Genomic DNA, 18,128 nt, shown 5'->3' with positions numbered 1-18,128 from the left:
CGCCGACAGCAAGAGCCTTCATGGGACAGCTCGCCTACTGGTCCTGGTCGTCCTCGACGCTTCCTGGTCCTCCTGGCTGCAGCGACAAGCTTCACCTTCACCTGCAATCTTCACGACATCGCCTGGTTCCTTCCTGGTTCCACGTGGTCACTGGCTAGTGACCTTGACTCTGTCCCTTCTGCTTGCAGGTCTCCTCTCTTCTTGATCCCAGCCTTGGGATCCACAGGACACTCTTCACTGACTGCCTGTCAGCATCTTTCTTCAGGCATCCATAGGAGTCGACGACGAAACCCGACGCAACTTCATCCCTATGCACCCACAGCCTGTGGGCTAGGTAACTTGGGTAATCCGGTGCTCATCAGGATAGTGACTATCCTAGTGTCTAGTTTTCCAGTCTCGACTTCCTAGCTACTCCGGAAGTGTCCTAAATCTATCGTTTTCTAAACTGTACTATTGCTAGTGACTTTTACGCATTACGCGTGAGTGTTTCCACTCTGCACACGAATCCCGTGGGCCTCCCACTTCCTAACTAAAGCTAGTGTAGTGTAGCCCCAGCGATTCCCTAGGCCTAGGCCTATTCTATTTCCGTGACAGTGGTCCTTATACCACTTACTTAGTATATGGTTTGCGTGGCCCCTAGGGCCTAACTGTATTACTTACCTGTGTGACTTAATGTATGCTTAAATAAGACTGTGTTGTACTTACCTCTAATCTCATAAAGAGTGCTGAGGGTTTGACTAGAATAAATACACTTTATTTTATATATATATCTGTTGTGGTGTCCTTTCATTTGGTATTCAAGGGATTATATATGGTATCACAGCTGGCTTCACATGCCATTCAGAGTTTAGCCTAAGACTGCTCTTGTCCATGCTACCACTAGGATAGCTGGTCTATAAGGTTGACTTTACAACCAATCACCATAAGGGTATTTGGACTGATATAAGGTGTACACTAGAACTAGTGACATCATACATCAGGCCAACTTCTCACAGGGGCAACCTGAATTCTTTCTCTCTCCCACCAGATGTGGTGGATGTTATTTTATCGGCCAGGCGACACTCCACCAAATCCATATACTCCTATAGATGGTCTAAATTCGTTCTCTGGTGTGGAGAGAGGTCAATTGATCCCTTGAAGGCTCGTTTGTCTAACATTTTGCAGTTTGCCCTTTCTCGTGCTCAGCAAGGCTTTGCTGTGGCTACAGTTAAAGGATATTTATCGGCTTTGTCGGCTTTCCTATGTCTGCCGGATCAGCCGTCCTTGTTTAAATCACCTATTGTACTTAGGTTTCTCAAGGGCCTCACAAATAAATTTCCTCCTACTCCTTTTATTGTACCTCAATGGGACTTAAACCTTGTACTGACTTATCTTATGGGTTCTCCCTATGAGCCCTTACATAAGTGTCCCTTGAGACTGTTATCGTTTAAAACGGTTTTCCTCATTGCAATCACCTCGGCAAGGAGGGTAAGTGAGCTTCAAGCTCTTAGTTCAAAGCCCCCATTCTTGACTGTGCATGCTGAACGCATGGTGCTCCGGACCAGGGCTGCGTTTTTGCCTAAAGTGGTAACTCCCTTCCATCTGGGGCAATCCATTACCCTTCCTTCTTTTTATCCTCCCCCTCATCCTTCCAAGGAGGAGGAGAGACTTCACCGTTTGGACCCTAAGAGGGCGGTGAGCTTTTACCTGGACAGGACAAAAGACTACAGGATTGATGACCAGCTCTTTGTGGGCTTTGCTGGCTGCAGAAAGGGTCGTGCGGTGCACAAGCGCACCCTTTCCAGATGGATTGTACTATGCATCAAGATCTGCTACTCCCTAGCTGGTAAGGAGCCTCCGGAGGGTTTGAGGGCTCATTCTACTAGAGCAAAGTCTTCCACCTCTGCTTTGTCTGGGGGGGTTCCTGTGGAGGATCTTTGTAGGGCGGCAACTTGGGCCTCCCTTCACACCTTTGCAAAACATTATTGCTTAGACACTGAGGTGAGGAGGGACGGGCATTTTGCTCGTTCTGTTCCTCAGGATTTTCTGGTGTAGAAGGGTGGACACCCTCCTCCGGGAGTGGGGACTGCTGTGGAATCTATTCACAAGGTGAGGAATCCACTGGCAGATGTATCCATCAGAAGAACAAGTTACTTACCTTCGGTAACTCTTTTTCTGGTGGATACAGTATCTGCCTGTGGATTCCTCACTGACCCACCCGCCTCCCCGTTGTCCATCCTTCTATACCAGTTATTCTATGGCTGTAATTCTATTGATGGTTTCAAATGTGTTTCCTACTGTCAAGGGCATTATGTTATTTCTAGTGCTTTGATGTTTATTCTCCACACTGTGTGTGTTGATATGCGTATTGTGTACTGTGTATACTGTTTCTGTACATATTGCTGTCAGTCCGTCCGTGTGCCTCGAAGGCACGGAAAAAAGGGGCGGAACTGACGTCATCGCGCCGATGGGGTCTTCTTATGGAGCCGGTGACGTCAGCGGAGTCGCGAGCGGAGCCGTGTCTCTGTGACGTCGCTTTCGACCACATCGGCGTGGACTGCTACAAAAGTTTCCGAATGTTGCTGGCGCAGGGGATATTCACAAGGTGAGGAATCCACAGGCAGATACTGTATCCACCAGAAAAAGCGTTACCGAAGGTAAGTAACTTGTTCTTTATGCAGTCCCTGACATGGTCAGGTTGCCTGTAGATTTTACTGTTCACAGGCAGACTGTCACCAGTGTCCACCTCATGGGTGCACCAGTTTGTCTGACTTGGGGTCAGAGAGAACATATGTCTGTAGGATTGCAGAACTTGTCTGCAGTCCTGTTGCTGATGGACAGTGAGGCTGTCAGAAAAGACCACACCATCAACTGAGCCATCATCAGGGTTCTGAGTCAACAGGTCTGGGAGAGGGTCACTCTCTTCCTCCTGCCCCTCATCTGTAGCCATGAGTAAGCCCATGTCTGCCCTGTCAACATATGCCTTCAATCTGTTGACATGAAGCACCCTGTGGGGGCTTCTGGGAGTCCCAAGGTCCACCAAATAGGTGACTTCTCCCTTTTGCTCAACAATTGTGTGGGGTCCAGACCATTTGTCTTGTAGTGCTGCTGGGGCCACTGGGTCCAACACCCACACTTTCTGCCCTGGCTGGTACACAGTCAGCACAGCCTTTTGGTCATGCCAAGCTTTTTGGAGTTCTTGGCTTGCCTCAAGGTTTTTAGAAGCCTTCTTCATATACTCTGCCATCCTGGAGCGGAAACCAAGTACATAATCCACTATACCAAGTTTGGGTTGTCTGAGAGGTCTCTCCCATCCTTCCCTCACTAAACATAGGGGTCCTCTTACAGGATGCCCAAACAAAAGCTCAAAAGGGCTGTAGCCAACCCCCTTTTGTGGGACCTCTCTGTAAGCAAACAGAAGGCAGGGTAAAAGGATGTCCCATCTTCGCCTAAGCTTGTCTGGTAAACCTTTTATCATCCCTTTTAGGGTCTTGTTGAATCTCTCCACAAGCCCATTGCACTGTGGGTGATAGGGTGTAGTGAACTTGTAGTTGACACCACATTCCTTCCACATTGCAGTCAAATACCCTGACATGAAGTTGGCACCTCTGGCAGACACAACCTCCTTTGGAAAACCCACTCTGGAGAAGACTCCAAGTAGGGCTCTTGCCACAACAGGTGCTGTTGTGGTCCTCAGGGGAATAGCTTCTGGATACCTGGTGGCATGGTCCACTATCACCAGTATAAATCTGTGCCCAGATGCTGTAGGGGGGTCCATTGGTCCTACAATGTCTATCCCCACTCTCTCAAATGGAACCCCCACCACAGGTAGTGGTATGAGGGGGGCCTTTGTGGTGCCACTGATTTGCCACTGGCTTGGCAGGTGACACAGGAGCGACAAAACTCCTTGGTATCTTCTGACATGTGAGGCCAGTGAAAGTGAGGGACAAGTCTGTCCCAAGTCTTGTTCTGGCCTAAGTGTCCTGCAAGGGGAATATCATGGGCCAAGGTAAGAAGGAAGCCTCTGAAACTCAAGGGTATGACCAACGTCCTGGACGCACCAGGCTTGGGGTCTCTAGCCTCTGAGTACAGCAGCCCCTCATCCCAATACACTCTATGGGTACCTTGAGCATTCCCTGCAGCCTCAGAAGCAGCCTGCTGTCTGAGGGGTTCAAGAGAGGGGCAGTCTAATTGAGCCTGCCTCAGATCTGCCCTTGAAGGTCCCCCTGTCCCAAGAAACTCAACCTGATCAGGTTCCAGTTCTTCTAGGACAGTTCCTTCAGGGCTCTCAGAATCATCCTCCTCCTGGGAGGGCTGATCCACCACCTGAGGCAGGGGGTAAGGCACAGCCTTTACCCTACTGCTCTTTCCTTTGGATTGTGTCTGGTCCATTGTCACAGGATCCAGCACTTGTTCAGTGTTACACTTTTTGGCCGGTGACCTGGTCACAGCAAGGACATGTGCATCTATCCCAAGCATTTCTGCATGGGTCCTATACTCCACTTCAGACCAAACTGAAGTTGCAAGATCATTTCCTAACAGACACTCTACAGGAAGGTCTGAAATTACCACAACTTTCTTGAGGCCAGTTACCCCTCCCCAGGAGAAGTTAACAATTGCCACACTATGGGAGGTAGTGGCATTGCTAGCGTTGGTCACTAGGTAGTTCTCACCTAGTATGATCTGTCCAGGGTCCACAAAGGCAGGTGGTCACCATTGTGACACTAGCCCCAGTGTCCCTGTAGGCCTGAGCCATTCTATTATTGATAAAAGGAGTCTGTCTGTACTTGCCCAGGTTACTGCGGCCTACAGTAGAGGACAAAGCTATGTCCCCATCACAGATCAGAACAGCCTGAGTAGGTATCCTGACTAGGCCAAAACCCTCCTCAGTTCCCAGGGTTAACCCTACTACACCCTTTTGCTGGGAACCACCACTTACAGCTGGACTAGGGGGTACAGTTGCCTTAGGGGCAATGGTGGCTGGGGGCTTATCCTTTTTGGTGCACTCACTAAACCAATGTGAGTTTCACTTACAATAGTTGCACCATGGTTTCTTTTGGCCATCTTTCTTTTTATCCTTTTTGGGACCACCCTCCCCCTGAGCCTTTTGGGGGCCTGGTGAAGACTTCTGGTCTTTTTGTTTCTGATCATTACCCTTCTGGTCTGCCTTTTTCTGATCACCGCCCGGGTTCTGGTTTTTCTGCTTAACTCTAGTCCTGACCCACCTATCTGCCTTCTTCCCCAATTCCTGGGGAGAAGTTAGGTCAGAGTCAATCAAGTGTTGATGCAACAGCTGGTTTTGATAGTTATTAAGGATTTGTTCTCTCATGATCAAATTATACAATCCTGTATAGTCCTTAACCTTACTACCCAATAACCAGCCTTCCAGAGCCTTAGAGGCACAATCTACAAAGTCAGTCCAGTCCTGAGTCTGTGTCTTCTGGGTATCCCTGAACAACAACCTGTATTGTTCAGTGGTTAGGCCAAACCCATCAATCAGAGCACTCTTCAGGACAGTGTAATTGTCTGCATCCTCATCACTAACTGTGAGGAGCTTGTCTCTACCTTTCTCAGAGAAGGAGAGCCACAAGATAGCTGCCCACTGACTTTGGGGTACCTGCTGTACTTTGCAAGCTCTCTCCAAAGCAGTTATCCATTTGTGGATGTCATCCCCACACTTGTAGGGAGGGACAATCTTGCTCAGGTTTCTATTATCATAGGTCCTGTCTCTATCCTTAGGGATATTGCTGCCACCAGTGGGTTCTAACCCACTTAACTTCTGCTCTCTGGCCAGAGCAAGCTTCTCTTTGGCAAGGGCAAGTTCTTCCCTCTCAATCCTCAGATTAGCTTCCCTCATTCTGGCCTCATGCTCTTTTCTCTGGGGGGAAGTCATTCCCCTGTGAGAAGAGGCATTGGAGCTGTTAGAGACATGGGAGTGGATGGATTCCCTTCAAGGGGATCTGTCTCTCCTGCTTCTCTGGTTAAGCCCACTTGAGGGTCTGAATGGGGGGGCCCCATTCAGACTCCCATGCAAGCTTAAGTTAGCCTGGATAAGTCTTCCTACTTTGACCTGGCTGTCTACCTCATCTTCTGAAGTCCCATCTGACTCATCTGTAGTGGGTAGACCCTCACCTGTACCTAGGGTACTAGCCTGGGAAGCCCTACGAGCATCATACTCCTCTAGGATCTCTACTAGCTGAATGAGGGTAGGGGTTGAACCCTGTTTTAACTTTCTGGAGGTACACAATTGTCTCATCTCCTGAAAAGTTAGGGTATCATATCTAGTGGGGATCTTTCTAAGATCTACCCCTCCTGGGAGAGAATCACCTTGATCTCCTCTCAGAGACATGATCTAGTGAGGGTGTGGTGTGTGCACCTACCTACACTAGTTGTATCTACTAAACCTCTCTAGTAGTTGTAGTCAGGGTGTGCTAGGCCCTTCAACCTATAACAACTAAGTCCAGTAGGACTTAAGTATTTATAATCTATGTTATATGTACCTAAACAATATCTTATGTGATCGTTCAATTTAGTATCTCAAGATTACAATGGTATTACAACAGCAAGCTCAGATCCCAACCGCTGCTCACCAATGTGAGAAGTTGGCCTGATATATGATGTCACTAGTTCTAGTGTACACCTTGTATCAGTCCAAACAACCCTTATGGTGATTGGTTGTAAAGTCAACCTTATAGACCAGCTATCCTAGTGGTAGCATGGACAAGAGCAGTCTTAGGCTAAACTCTGAATGGCATGTGAAGCCAGCTGTTATACCATATGTAATCCCTTGAATACCAAATGAAAGGACACCACAACAGATATATATAAAAATAGAATGTATTTATTCTAGTCAAACCCTCAGCACTCTTTATGAGATTCGAGGTAAGTACAACACAGTCTTATTTAAGCATACATTAAGTCACACAGGTAAGTAATACAGTTAGGCCCTAGGGGCCACGCAAACCATATACTAAGTAAGTGGTATAAGAACCACTGTCACGAACACAGGATAGGCCTAGGCCTAGGGAATCGCTGGGGCTACACTATACTACCAACAGTTAGGAAGTGGGAGGCCCACGGGATTCAGGTGCAGAGTGGAAACACTCACGCGTAATGCGTAAATGTCGATAGAATTACTAGCAGTTAGAAATAAGCAGTTTTAGGACACTTCTGGTATAGTTAGAAAGTCGAGACTCGGAAACTAGACCCTAGGATAGTCAATACCCTTGTGAGCACTGAAGTACCCAAGTTACCTAGCCCACGGGCTGCGGGTGCATAGGTTTGAACTTGCGTCGGGTTTCTTCGTTGACTTCTATGGATGCCTGAAGGAAAGTTGCTGACAGGCAGTCAGTGAACAATGTCCGGTGGATCCCAAGGTGGGGATCAAGAAGGAAGGAACCTTCAAGCAGAAGGGACAGAGTCTAGGTCACCAGCCAGGAGCCGGGAAGGAACCAGGAAGGAACCAGGCGATGTTGTGAAGATGCTGATGAAGAGGTGAAGCTTGTCGCAGCAGCCACGGGTATCAGGAGACGTCAAGGATGACCAGGACCAGGAGGTGAGCTGTCCCACGAAGGCTCTTGCTGTCGGCGGCGGCGAAGTCGAGTCAGAACCCAACAATCCTTGGCAAGCGGAACCCACGCAGGATGGAGGACTTGCTTCTGGTGCAGACCAGGAAGGTCTGGGGTGCTTCTCTTTCACAGAGGAGCGGGTGCCAGTCTGGAGGAGCCGGACCAGCAAGATGAAAGTAAAGGTTCGTCGTCGCAGAGGCTACTAGCCAACGGGCCAGCAACTGGACAACACGTCGAGCAACACAGGTGCAGAAGGGCCCCACGCAGAATACGTGAAGTGTGGGGAGCTGGTCTTCTTTGCAAATGGTGCTCGGGAGTGGGGCTTCTCAATTCCCCAAGCACAGCCTCGAGGAAGCCTCAGAAGTTGCGCTAGTCAGTTACTAGCCACTTTTCCCAAGTCGCCGGTCCCACGTCCCTCGTCGCCTCCACGGGTCTCAGCTTCGCTGGAGATGTGGATCTGGTTCAGAGGTGTCTGGAAGTCTCGGCGCTGGTCAGTCTCTGCAGTCGTCCCTCGTAGGATTCAGTCACAAAGCAAGCAGCGGTCGCTGGATGATACCTGGTTGCCCAGGGTGGTCACTCCTTGGCCACAAGGGAGATTTCTTCAGTCTTCTTCCTGAGGTCGAATGTTGAAGGTCCAGAGTTTCTGTTCAAGTTGCAGATTCAGGTTAATCTACTTTAGCAGGGATCAGCTAGCTACTAATATACTGGGCTAGTGGGCTGGGCTACCTGCAAGGTCCCTCCTATGGGTGGGACCAGGAAGGGAAGTGGCTACACCCCCTTTCCTTTGTCCAGTTTCGCGCCAGAGCTGGGGCTGGAGTGCCCCAGCACCGGTTTGAACTGGACTATGCATGGGACACCGTGTGTGCCCCAGGCAGTGTCTCGTTTCATTCAACCCTCCCTGCCCCAATACACTAAATCCTGTCTAGGGTGGTGCTCGCACCTCCCAAGGCAGGAAACCTATTGTCCAAGCCTCCCTCGCTGGAAGGACTCCCAGCAGCAGGAGGTCAGACTTGTGACTGTGGCAGCAGCATCCATTTTGTGATGCTGGGGCTCTGGTTAACTTTAACCGGGTAAGTAGGTTTCAATATGTCTTATCCCTCTAGAAGGGAGGAATAATATCCTCATTGCCAGAAATGGTATGGGGGTATTATTCCAAAGTGTTAGACACCTTACACAACATGTTTCAATAAAGCCAAACCATAGTTACCATAACCGTTTAAGATTATAAGGTACTTTAAGAGTCTATGGTGGTTATATCATAGAACAGCTATAAGGACATGGTTCCGAAAGCTGCAGACAGGCTCAGCTCATGCTAGAGCACCATCTCACATGTTACCAAGCACTCTGCCTCCAGGATTGTTAAGGCCTTTCATAGGAGTGGCTGATAGGTACACATGTGTCTATATATAAGGTAGGTATAGGAATACTACACCTAAGCAAGGGGTGATTACACGACCTTGCCCCAGCTGAGTGATCAGCCAGTTGTGTCATAATGGAAGGCCAGGCCAGGGGTGGCATAATACATGCTGCAGCCCCTGGTAGGCCTAGGGTACACCTATGCCCTGGGTACCTAAGGTACACTGTACAAGGGCCAATACGGTGATCCTATCCAATTGGGTTATGCACCTAGATTACATAGTATTAGTTTAGAGAGAGAACAGCTGGGCTGTGGGTCTGATTAGCAGGCCCACAGCCACATCTAAGTCGAAAACCAGTTGAGCAAAAGCAAAAAGTGGGGGTGAACATAGAAAGCAGACCCTACTCTCCTACAGGTTCCTCGTAGAACTTGGGCAAAGCAAACGGCAGGTCGCTTTGTGGTGCCTGTTTGCACAGGGTGGCCACTACTTGGCCACAAGGGAGATTCTTCAGTCTTCTTGTTGTCGAATGTCGAAGGTCCAGAGTTTCGTGTCTAGTTTCAGTTCAGGATAATCTAAAGTCCTAGGGACTCAGCTCCCACTTTTATACTAATCTGGGGGGCTGGACTACCTGCTAGGTCCCTCCTAGGGGTGGGACCAGGGAGGGGGGTGGTTACACCCCCTTCCCTTTGTCCTGTTTCGCGCCAGGGCTGGGGCTGGAGTGCCCCAGCACCGGTTTGAACCGGGCTATGCATGGGACACCTTGTGTGCCCCAGGCAGTGTCTCGTTTCTTTCATCCCTCCCTGCCCCAATACACTAAGTCCTGTCTGGGGTGGTGCTAGAAACTCCCAAGGCAGGAAACCTATTGTCCAAGCCTCCCTTGCTGGAAGGACTCCCAGCAGCAGGAGGTCAGACTTGTGTCTGTGGCAGCAGCATCCATTTTGTGATGCTGGGGCTCTGGTTAACTTTAACCGGGTAAGTAGGATTTTAACATGTCTTCTCCCTCTAGAAGGGGGGAATACTATGCTCATCGCTAGAAATGGTGTGGGGGTAGTATTCCAAAGTGTTAGACACCTTACACAACATGTTTTGATAAAGCCAAACCATAGTTACCATAACCGCGAGGATTATATGGTAGGCGATATCATAGAACAGCTATACGGACATGGTTCCGAAAGCTGCAGACAGGCTCAGCTCATGCTAGAGCACCATCTCACATGTTACCAAGCACTCTGCCTCCAGGATTGTTAAGGCCTGCCATAGGAGTGGCTTACAGGTTACCCATGTGTCTATATATAAGGTAGGTATAGGAATACTATACCTAAGCAAGGGGTGGTTACACGACCTTGCCCCAGCTGAGTGATCAGCCAGTGTGTCATGATGGGAGGCCAGCCAGGGGACTCATAAGGTGATCCTTACCAATTGGGTTATGTACCTAAAGTACATAGTATGAATTTAGAGAGAGAACAGCTGGGCTGTGGGTCTGATTAGCAGGCCCACAGCCACATCTAAGTCGAAACCCAGTAAAGCAAAAGCAAAAAGTGGGGGTGACCATAGGAAGCAGACCCTACTCTCCTACAGCAACAGAGGACCAAACTTGAAAGAAAAGTTCAACTTGAACCTTAAACAAGAAATGCCATAGTGCAGTCGCTGGGGGAGGGGGGGGTGGTTTAACTGCCCCGCTCCGAATAGACATTACTCTGCACGCAATAAGAATGAACTTAGTATGTCAATACATTCCCCTTTTACATCTATTATCAACTAGACCTTCTAGAAATGTCAATCAGCTGAAAACATATTACATAGTACCATATACGTTACCAATCCCGGCAAGCCCTGCATCACAATTCTAGTATTCGCTTGCAGTCTGTGCAGTGATCGATTGGAACAATGTTAAACTAGCCTCGGAGTCAGAACGGACTGTAGCCGCGTCTGAGGATTGAGTCAAAACCACTGCAGTTTGGGCATCGTGTGCAGCCAGAGCCGCCGCCGTCAAAAGAGCGTCCTTTTGACTGTTTGTGATTTGTTCCGGAGATGGACTCGTGTCGGTAGCATCCATAGTTCGCCTGTTCTCCGCCATGTTGTCCGTGGCATCCCGTTGCAGAAGAGGCCGTTGCATTTGGCTTGACGGAAGTGAGGTCTGCGAGGTCGTCGGTGTAAATGTTATCTCCACCAACCAGTCTGTCACCTCTTCAGGATTATTGAAAAAAAATGATTTTTGTCCGTAAATAATTTTCAGGCGGGCCGGAAAAAGCAAGGCATATTTCAAATTGCGTGCCCTCAAGTTCCGCTTAACCTCCTGAAAATTGGCTTTGGCTTTCTGCACCGCTAGAGTGAAATCTGGATACAGGAAGATCGTTTTGTTCTCAAAGCGAATAGGGGCGTTCTCTCTAGCAGCCTGTAAAATCGTATTGCAGTCTTTATTATTCAGGATGCGCACAATCAGCGGCCTTGGCGGCGCTGCTGGCTGAGGCGGTCTAGGTGGCACCCGGTGAGCGCTTTCCACACTGTATAAAACCGTTAACCCTTCCTTCGCCACATGGTCTCGTAGCCATTTTTCCACAAATTGGGTAGGATTAGACTCCTCACTGCGTTTCGGAATTCCAAGAATTTGAACATTATTGCGTCGGGATCTCCCTTCCGCGTCATCCACCCTGTCTTGTAAGCCCTTTAATTGACGTTGGAATTGTTCGAGCTGAGAGGTATGCATAGTTTGTTGCAGTATCAGGTCATCCAGTGCCAGTTTATTGGACTTCACTCTATCCGCTAGTTTTTTATGGTCCGCTTGCGACAAGTTGAAATTGGTAGCTAGCGTCCCCATTTGTGTTTCAATCGCTACACGTGAATCCCTTATTTCTTTTAAAATGAGGTCCAGTTTGGCTGCATGTTGATCAGTCCCCGTGGGTGGCACTACGTCATTATCAGCACTGTTCGAGGGCTCACCGCCGGATGCGGAGTACGTGTCTTCATTGGACGCTGGGTCAGTTTGCTTGGTTCTAGTGTGCCCCATAGCGCCTCGGCGGCCACGCACGCTCCTCTGCTCCAGTATGTTCAGTGAGGGGACCCCTGCAGCGCAACTCTCTTCTACAGTGTGGACTTCTCGTTGTCAGGTCAAACCCCAGCACCAGCCATGAAGTATCCACCTCCAGTATCCACTATCCGCACACTTCAGTAAGGCTCCAGCAGCCCACTCGCAGAGTACACTTCAGAAGCAAGTGTCCCCACTGCAAATGCAGTATTGAAGGCTCAATTACACACTTGGTAATATGTGATAGTACCTTTGTCTCTCTATGGTGTTGCACGGTTCCAGCCTCCACCGCCGATCAGCAGCCCGATACCAGGTAGTTTCCAGTCATCTGGCACCTGTCTCCGCCAGCACAGGAGGTAGTCGAGAGCCCCCTGTCTCGCGGAAGCGCCGTTTGCAGGTATCTCAGCATTCGCACCTCAGCAGGGCCGCCGGTGGCATCAGGCCCATCCTCGACGATGTCTGCAGTCCCTCAATCAGGCAGTACCGGTGGTCACAGCCCCTCTGGAGCGCCACAGGGTCCGTCCCACGATCCCATCTCCCATCGGCCGCTGGGACGTCCGCAGCATTGGTCACAGGGCCCTGCAATTTCTGTGTGCAGATTTTCCGAACCAATGATGGCCTCCAGTGCCGTGACGTATCTGTTAAATACTGTGCTCCAGTGGATGACTTCCCTGCTCGACAGCACTCCAAGTTCTCCTTCAGTGCCAGACATTTTTACCTCTCTGTAGGGCCAGTAGCAGCAGGGAGCACCAGCATTCTCCCTGCGCGGTATCTTTCTCCCGCTATCAGGCAACCGGCCATTCCCGACTGTCGCCGCCCTCCGCCATCTTGCTTCTACAGCACCATGTTTATCTGTACCTCGGTGAGCTAGGTAGCCGACACCCCCGTCCGGAAGCTCGCACCCCGTATGTAGTTGTTGGGGTCCTAGTCATTCCCAGTACCCAGGACTAGCAGGGGGTTGTAGCTCTCGTACCAGCAGCGTTGAGACCGATCAGCTCCCTCCGTGGCAATTAGCGGCTCCTCCTACCGTCTCCTTGCCTTCCCCGTGTGGGCCAGAACAGCAACTTAAAGTATAGCTTTCACTTGAGACAGGCCCTCCGGGACGTAGCCATCGGCAGTAGAAACATTCCGCTCCCTAAATCTTTTCTTTTCTGATGGATACATCTGCCAGTGGATTCCTCACCTTGTGAATATCACCTGCGCCAGCATTCCACAGAACTTTTTCCCCAGCTCTCTACACCGACGTGGACGTCATAATGCATCGGCTCCGCTCGCGCATCCGTATGACGTCACCGGAGCCATAAGAGAGCCACGTCGGCGTGATGACGTCCGTTCCCTTTTTTCCGCGCCGTCGACGCGCAACGGTTTTCCAGCACTCTCCTGCTACTTTGTAGCCTGTAGTGGGTTACTGTTGGTAAATTCACCATGTCTTCGACTAGGAAGTCAGGTTTCAAACCTTGTAGGGAATGTGGGGGCCACATGTCGATGACAGACCCCCATGAAGATTGTTTGTGGTGCCTTTCTTCTGACCACGACGTGGAGGACTGTTCCAGCTGCAGAAGGATGAACCCCAAGGCCTTGAAGGAAAGAGAGACGAAGCTCTTCATGGCCATGGCAAAGAAGGAGAAGAGAGGTAGGAAGAAGGAGAGATCGAGGCCGGAGTCTTCGACTTCGCATTCTTCGAAGTCGAAGAAACACCACAAGAAAAGGAAGCATAGCTCTCGGCGCCGGTCTTCGAAGAGCAAGGCTTCGAGATCGACTTCGCCTCGACGTCGAAGTAAGAATGTGTCTCCTTCTCCATCTCCTAGGAAGTCTCCAGAGAGATCTCCTTCGCCGAAGTGGACTCCGGCGCGGTCCCCGGCGCAGTCTCCGGCGCTGTCACCGGCACAGTCACCGGCGCCGGTCGAGTCTTCTGCTTCTGAGGTCGAGCAAGAACAGGAAAAGGAGCCTTCTCCAGAGCCGGCTGATCCTGTGGCTCCTGTCCAGGTACTCCTCAGCCGGATTCGGGATCAATCCCTTATCCACAGTTCCCGACTCCGGGTGTGGATTCGACGCATTTTCTAAATGCTATGTATGAGATTTTTCAACGGGCTGCCTTCCCATCTGGCGCACCTTCTGGTCCTGTGGGTCCTATGGCTTACACCTTGGGAGTGCCGCAGCATTATGCTCAGGCCCCATTTATGCCCTTTTTGCCGATGGCTCTTTCGTGGCAGTTTACGGCACCGTCTGGGAATCCAACTCGACTTCGATTGGATCGGCCTTCTTCGGAGCCCTCCTCGACGCCGTTGCCGACTCCCTCGGCTCCGCATCCGGCGCCGCTGACTCCAACTCCGCCGGTGCCGGTTCCTCGGATCCACTCAAGGAGAGAGGCTCAGAGAGTCTTGGAAGAGGAGCGTTATAGGGAGGAGGTGGAAGAAGGTGAGGTGGATACATCTTCCAACGACTTTGAAGGGATTCAAGAGGCTAGTGGTCTTGATACAACTCCGGAGTAGGAGCATTCTTCTACTAGATCCTCTCCACCGCAGGAACTGGCTCCTTATCATTTAGTAATAAAGAAGGCCGCAGAGTTGCTGGTCTTGCAGTTGCCCTCTGCTGAGTATAAACCAAACCTTCTGACTGAGGTGCTACATTCGCCGGCTTCGACTAGTGAACCCTTGTTGCCTTTTAATGAGGCTATCTTGGAGCCAGTTATGGATGTCTGGCGTAAGCCACTCTCTTCGCTGGCAGTCTCCAGGCAGGTGGCAAGGAGATATAGGGTGGCTCCTGGTGATCCAAGTTTTCTATCTTCTCACCCTTCTCCAGAAAGCCTGGTGGTGCAGGCTTCATGCTCGAAACATGCTTCAGGAGCCTTCCCTCAGACTCCTGCGGACAGGGAGTCTAAAAAGGCTGATCAGGCAGCTAAAAAGACATTTTTCTTAAGGGAGCATGGCGCTTAAATCCACTAATGCCACCTGCTTACTAGGGCGCTACGTTCATGCTCTGATGGACTCTATGAAGTCATTAGCCCCTAAGTTGCCAGAAGGGGATAAGGCGTCTTTTATGGAAGTGGTCACTGACACTCAGGCTGCTGCAAGGCAGGTAATTCAGTCGGGGCTTGATACGGCTGATTCTGTGGCAAGGATAATGGGATCGTCGATAGCCACTAGGAGGCAAGCGTGGCTTCGTTATTCTGGCTTTTCTATGGATGTTCAGGCCACCTTGGTAGATTTGCCTTTTGACGGACAAAATCTTTTTGGTGAGAAGGCTGATTCCGCCTTGCAAAGATTTAAAGAGAGCAGGGTGACGGTGAAATCTTTAGGTTTGCAGACTCCGCTAAAGAATTTGGGCTTAGGAAGTTCAGAGGCTTTGGCAGATCTTCATTTCGCTCCTTCCGGCAGCCTCAGCAGCAGCAGCAACAGCAGCAGCAGAATCCCCTCTATAGGTCGTATAGAGGAAGACAAAGAGGACGGAGAGGTTCTGGACGCAACCCATCTTCATCTTCTGCCTCCTCTGCTCCCAATGAAGCTTCAGGGAAGCAGCCCTAGATCCCCCATCCTAGATCATGTGAGGCCTGTGGGGGGTCGGGTGTCCCACTTTCGTCGAGGTTGGAAATCTGTTACAACCGACCTTTGGGTTTTAAACCTCGTGCAGACTGGGTACGCCCTTCCCTTTTGGGAGTTTCCTCCCCCTTACCCTCCTTGCCAGGGTTACTGCTCGGAAGACCATCTGCTTCTTTTGCAGAAGGAGGTTCTAGCTTTGCTTCAAAAGGGTGCGATAGAGGTGGTTTCAGAGCAGGAAAGGGGTCAGGGATGCTATTCCCGGTATTTCCTGATTCCCAAGAAGGACGGCAGATTGCGTCCGATCCTGGAACTCAGAGTCTTGAACTTTTACCTGAAACAGGAGAAATTCAAGATGCTGACCCTTGCGCAGGTTCTTCAAGCGTTGCAGCAAGGAGACTGGATGGTGTCGCTCGACTTGCAGGACGCGTACTTCCATTTCTCAATCCTGAAGTCGCACAGGAAGTATCTCCGTTTTACGGTTGGGTCGCAACATTACCAGTTTGCGGTCCTCCCGTTTGGTCTTACTACCGCACCTCGAGTCTTCACGAAGGTGATGGCAGTGGTGGCTGCTCATCTCAGGAGGTCGGGGATTCCGGTTTTCCCCTACCTGGACGACTGGCTTCTGAAGGCAGAGTCCCCAGAGATGGTGCAACATCATCTGCAGGTAACATCTCGGCTGTTATTCGACTTGGGTTTTTCAGTCAATGTGCCCAAATCTCACCTGGTGCCCTCTCAACGCAACCTGTTCATAGGGGCGGTACTGGATGTGAGAAGTTGGCCTGATGTATGATGTCACTAGTTCTAGTGTACACCTTATATCAGTCCAAACAACCCTTATGGTGATTGGTTGTAAAGTCAACCTTATAGACCAGCTATCCTAGTGGTAGCATGGGCAATAGCAGTCTTAGGCTAAACTCTGAATGGCATGTGAAGCCAGCTGTGATACCATATATAATCCCTTGAATACCAAATGAAAGGACACCACAACAGATATATATATAAAATAAAGTGTATTTATTCTAGTCAAACCCTCAGCACTCTTTATGAGATTCGAGGTAAGTACAACACAGTCTTATTTAAGCATACATTAAGTCACACAGGTAAGTAATACAGTTAGGCCCTAGGGGCCACGCAAACCATATACTAAAGAAGTGGTATAAGGACCACTGTCACGGAAATAGGATAGGCCTAGGCCTAGGGAATCGCTGGGGCTACACTACACTACCAACAGTTAGGAAGTGGGAGGCCCACGGGATTCAGGTGCAGAGTGGAAACACTCACGCGTAATGCGTATAATCGATGCAAATAGTACAGTTCTGAAATAAGCAGTTTTAGGACACTTCTGGAGCAACTAGGAAGTCGAGACTCGGAAACTAGACCCTAGGATAGTCACTACCCTTGTGAGCACCGAAGTACCCAAGTTACCTAGCCCACAGGCTGCGGGTGCATAGGTGTGAACTTGCGGAAGGAACCAGGCGATGTCGTGAAGATTGCAGGTGAAGGGTGAAGCTTGTCGCAGCAGCCACGGGTACCAGGAGACGTCGAGGACGACCAGGACCAGGAGGCGAGCTGTCCCACGAAGGCTCTTGCTGTCGGCGGCGTCGAAGTCGAACTAGGACTCACCAAGCCTTGGCAAGCGGAACCCACGAAGATTGGAGAACTTGCTTCTGGTGCAGACCAGGAAGGTCTGGGGTGCTTCTCTTTTGCAAAGATGCGGGAGACAGTCTGGAGGAGCCAAACCCGCAGTGAAGAGTTAAAGGTGTGTCGTCGCAAAGGCCGCTAGCCAACGGGCAAGCAACCGGACAGACGCGGCAAGCAGGAAAATGCAGAAGGGCCGCACGCAGGACTCGTGGAGTGTGGGGGGCTGATCTTCGGTGCAGATGGTGCTTGGGGTTGGGGCTTCTCAATCCCCGGTGCACAACTTCGAGGGTACCTCAGAAGCTGCGCTGGAAGATACTCGCCACGTTTCCCAGGTAGCCGGTCCCACGTCTCTCGTCGCCTCCATGGATCTCAGCTCGGCTGTGGATGTGGATCAGGGTCGGAGAAGTCTGGAAGTCAAGGCTCTGGTCGGGCTCTGCAGTCGGTCCCTCGTAGAACTTCAGCAAAGCAAAGGGTAAGTCTCTTGATGGTGCCTGTTTGCACAGGGTAGCCACTCCTTGGCCATAAGGGAGATTCTTCAGTCTTCTTCTTTCGTCGAATGTCGAAGGTCCAGAGTTTCTGTTCAAGTTGCAGGTTCAGGATAATCTAATCTCCTGGGGCCCAGCTACCACACTTATACTAATCTGGGGGGCTGGGTTGCCTGCTAGGTCACGCCTTATGGGTGGGACCTGGGAGGGGGGTGGTTACACCCCGTTCCCTTTGTCCAGTTGCGCGACAGGACTGGGGCTGGAGTGCCCCAGCACCGGTTTGAACTGGACTATGCATGGGACACCTTGTGTACCCCAGGCATGTCTCATTCCTTTCAGCCCTCCCTGCCCCAATACACTAAAGTCTGTCTGGGGAGGTGCTAGCACCTCCCCAAGCAGGAAACTTATTGTCCAAGCCTCCGTTGCCAGGATCACTCCCAGCAGCAGGAGGTCAGACTCGTGTCTGTGGCAGCAGCATCCATTTTGTGATGCTGAGGCTTTGGTTAGAGTTAAACAGCAAAGTAGGATTTTAA

The sequence above is a fragment of the Triturus cristatus genome, chromosome 4_2 (assembly GCF_964204655.1).
Source record: "Triturus cristatus chromosome 4_2, aTriCri1.1, whole genome shotgun sequence".
Classification (NCBI taxonomy): Eukaryota; Metazoa; Chordata; class Amphibia; order Caudata; family Salamandridae; genus Triturus; species Triturus cristatus.
This window is presented reverse-complemented; position numbering follows the sequence as displayed.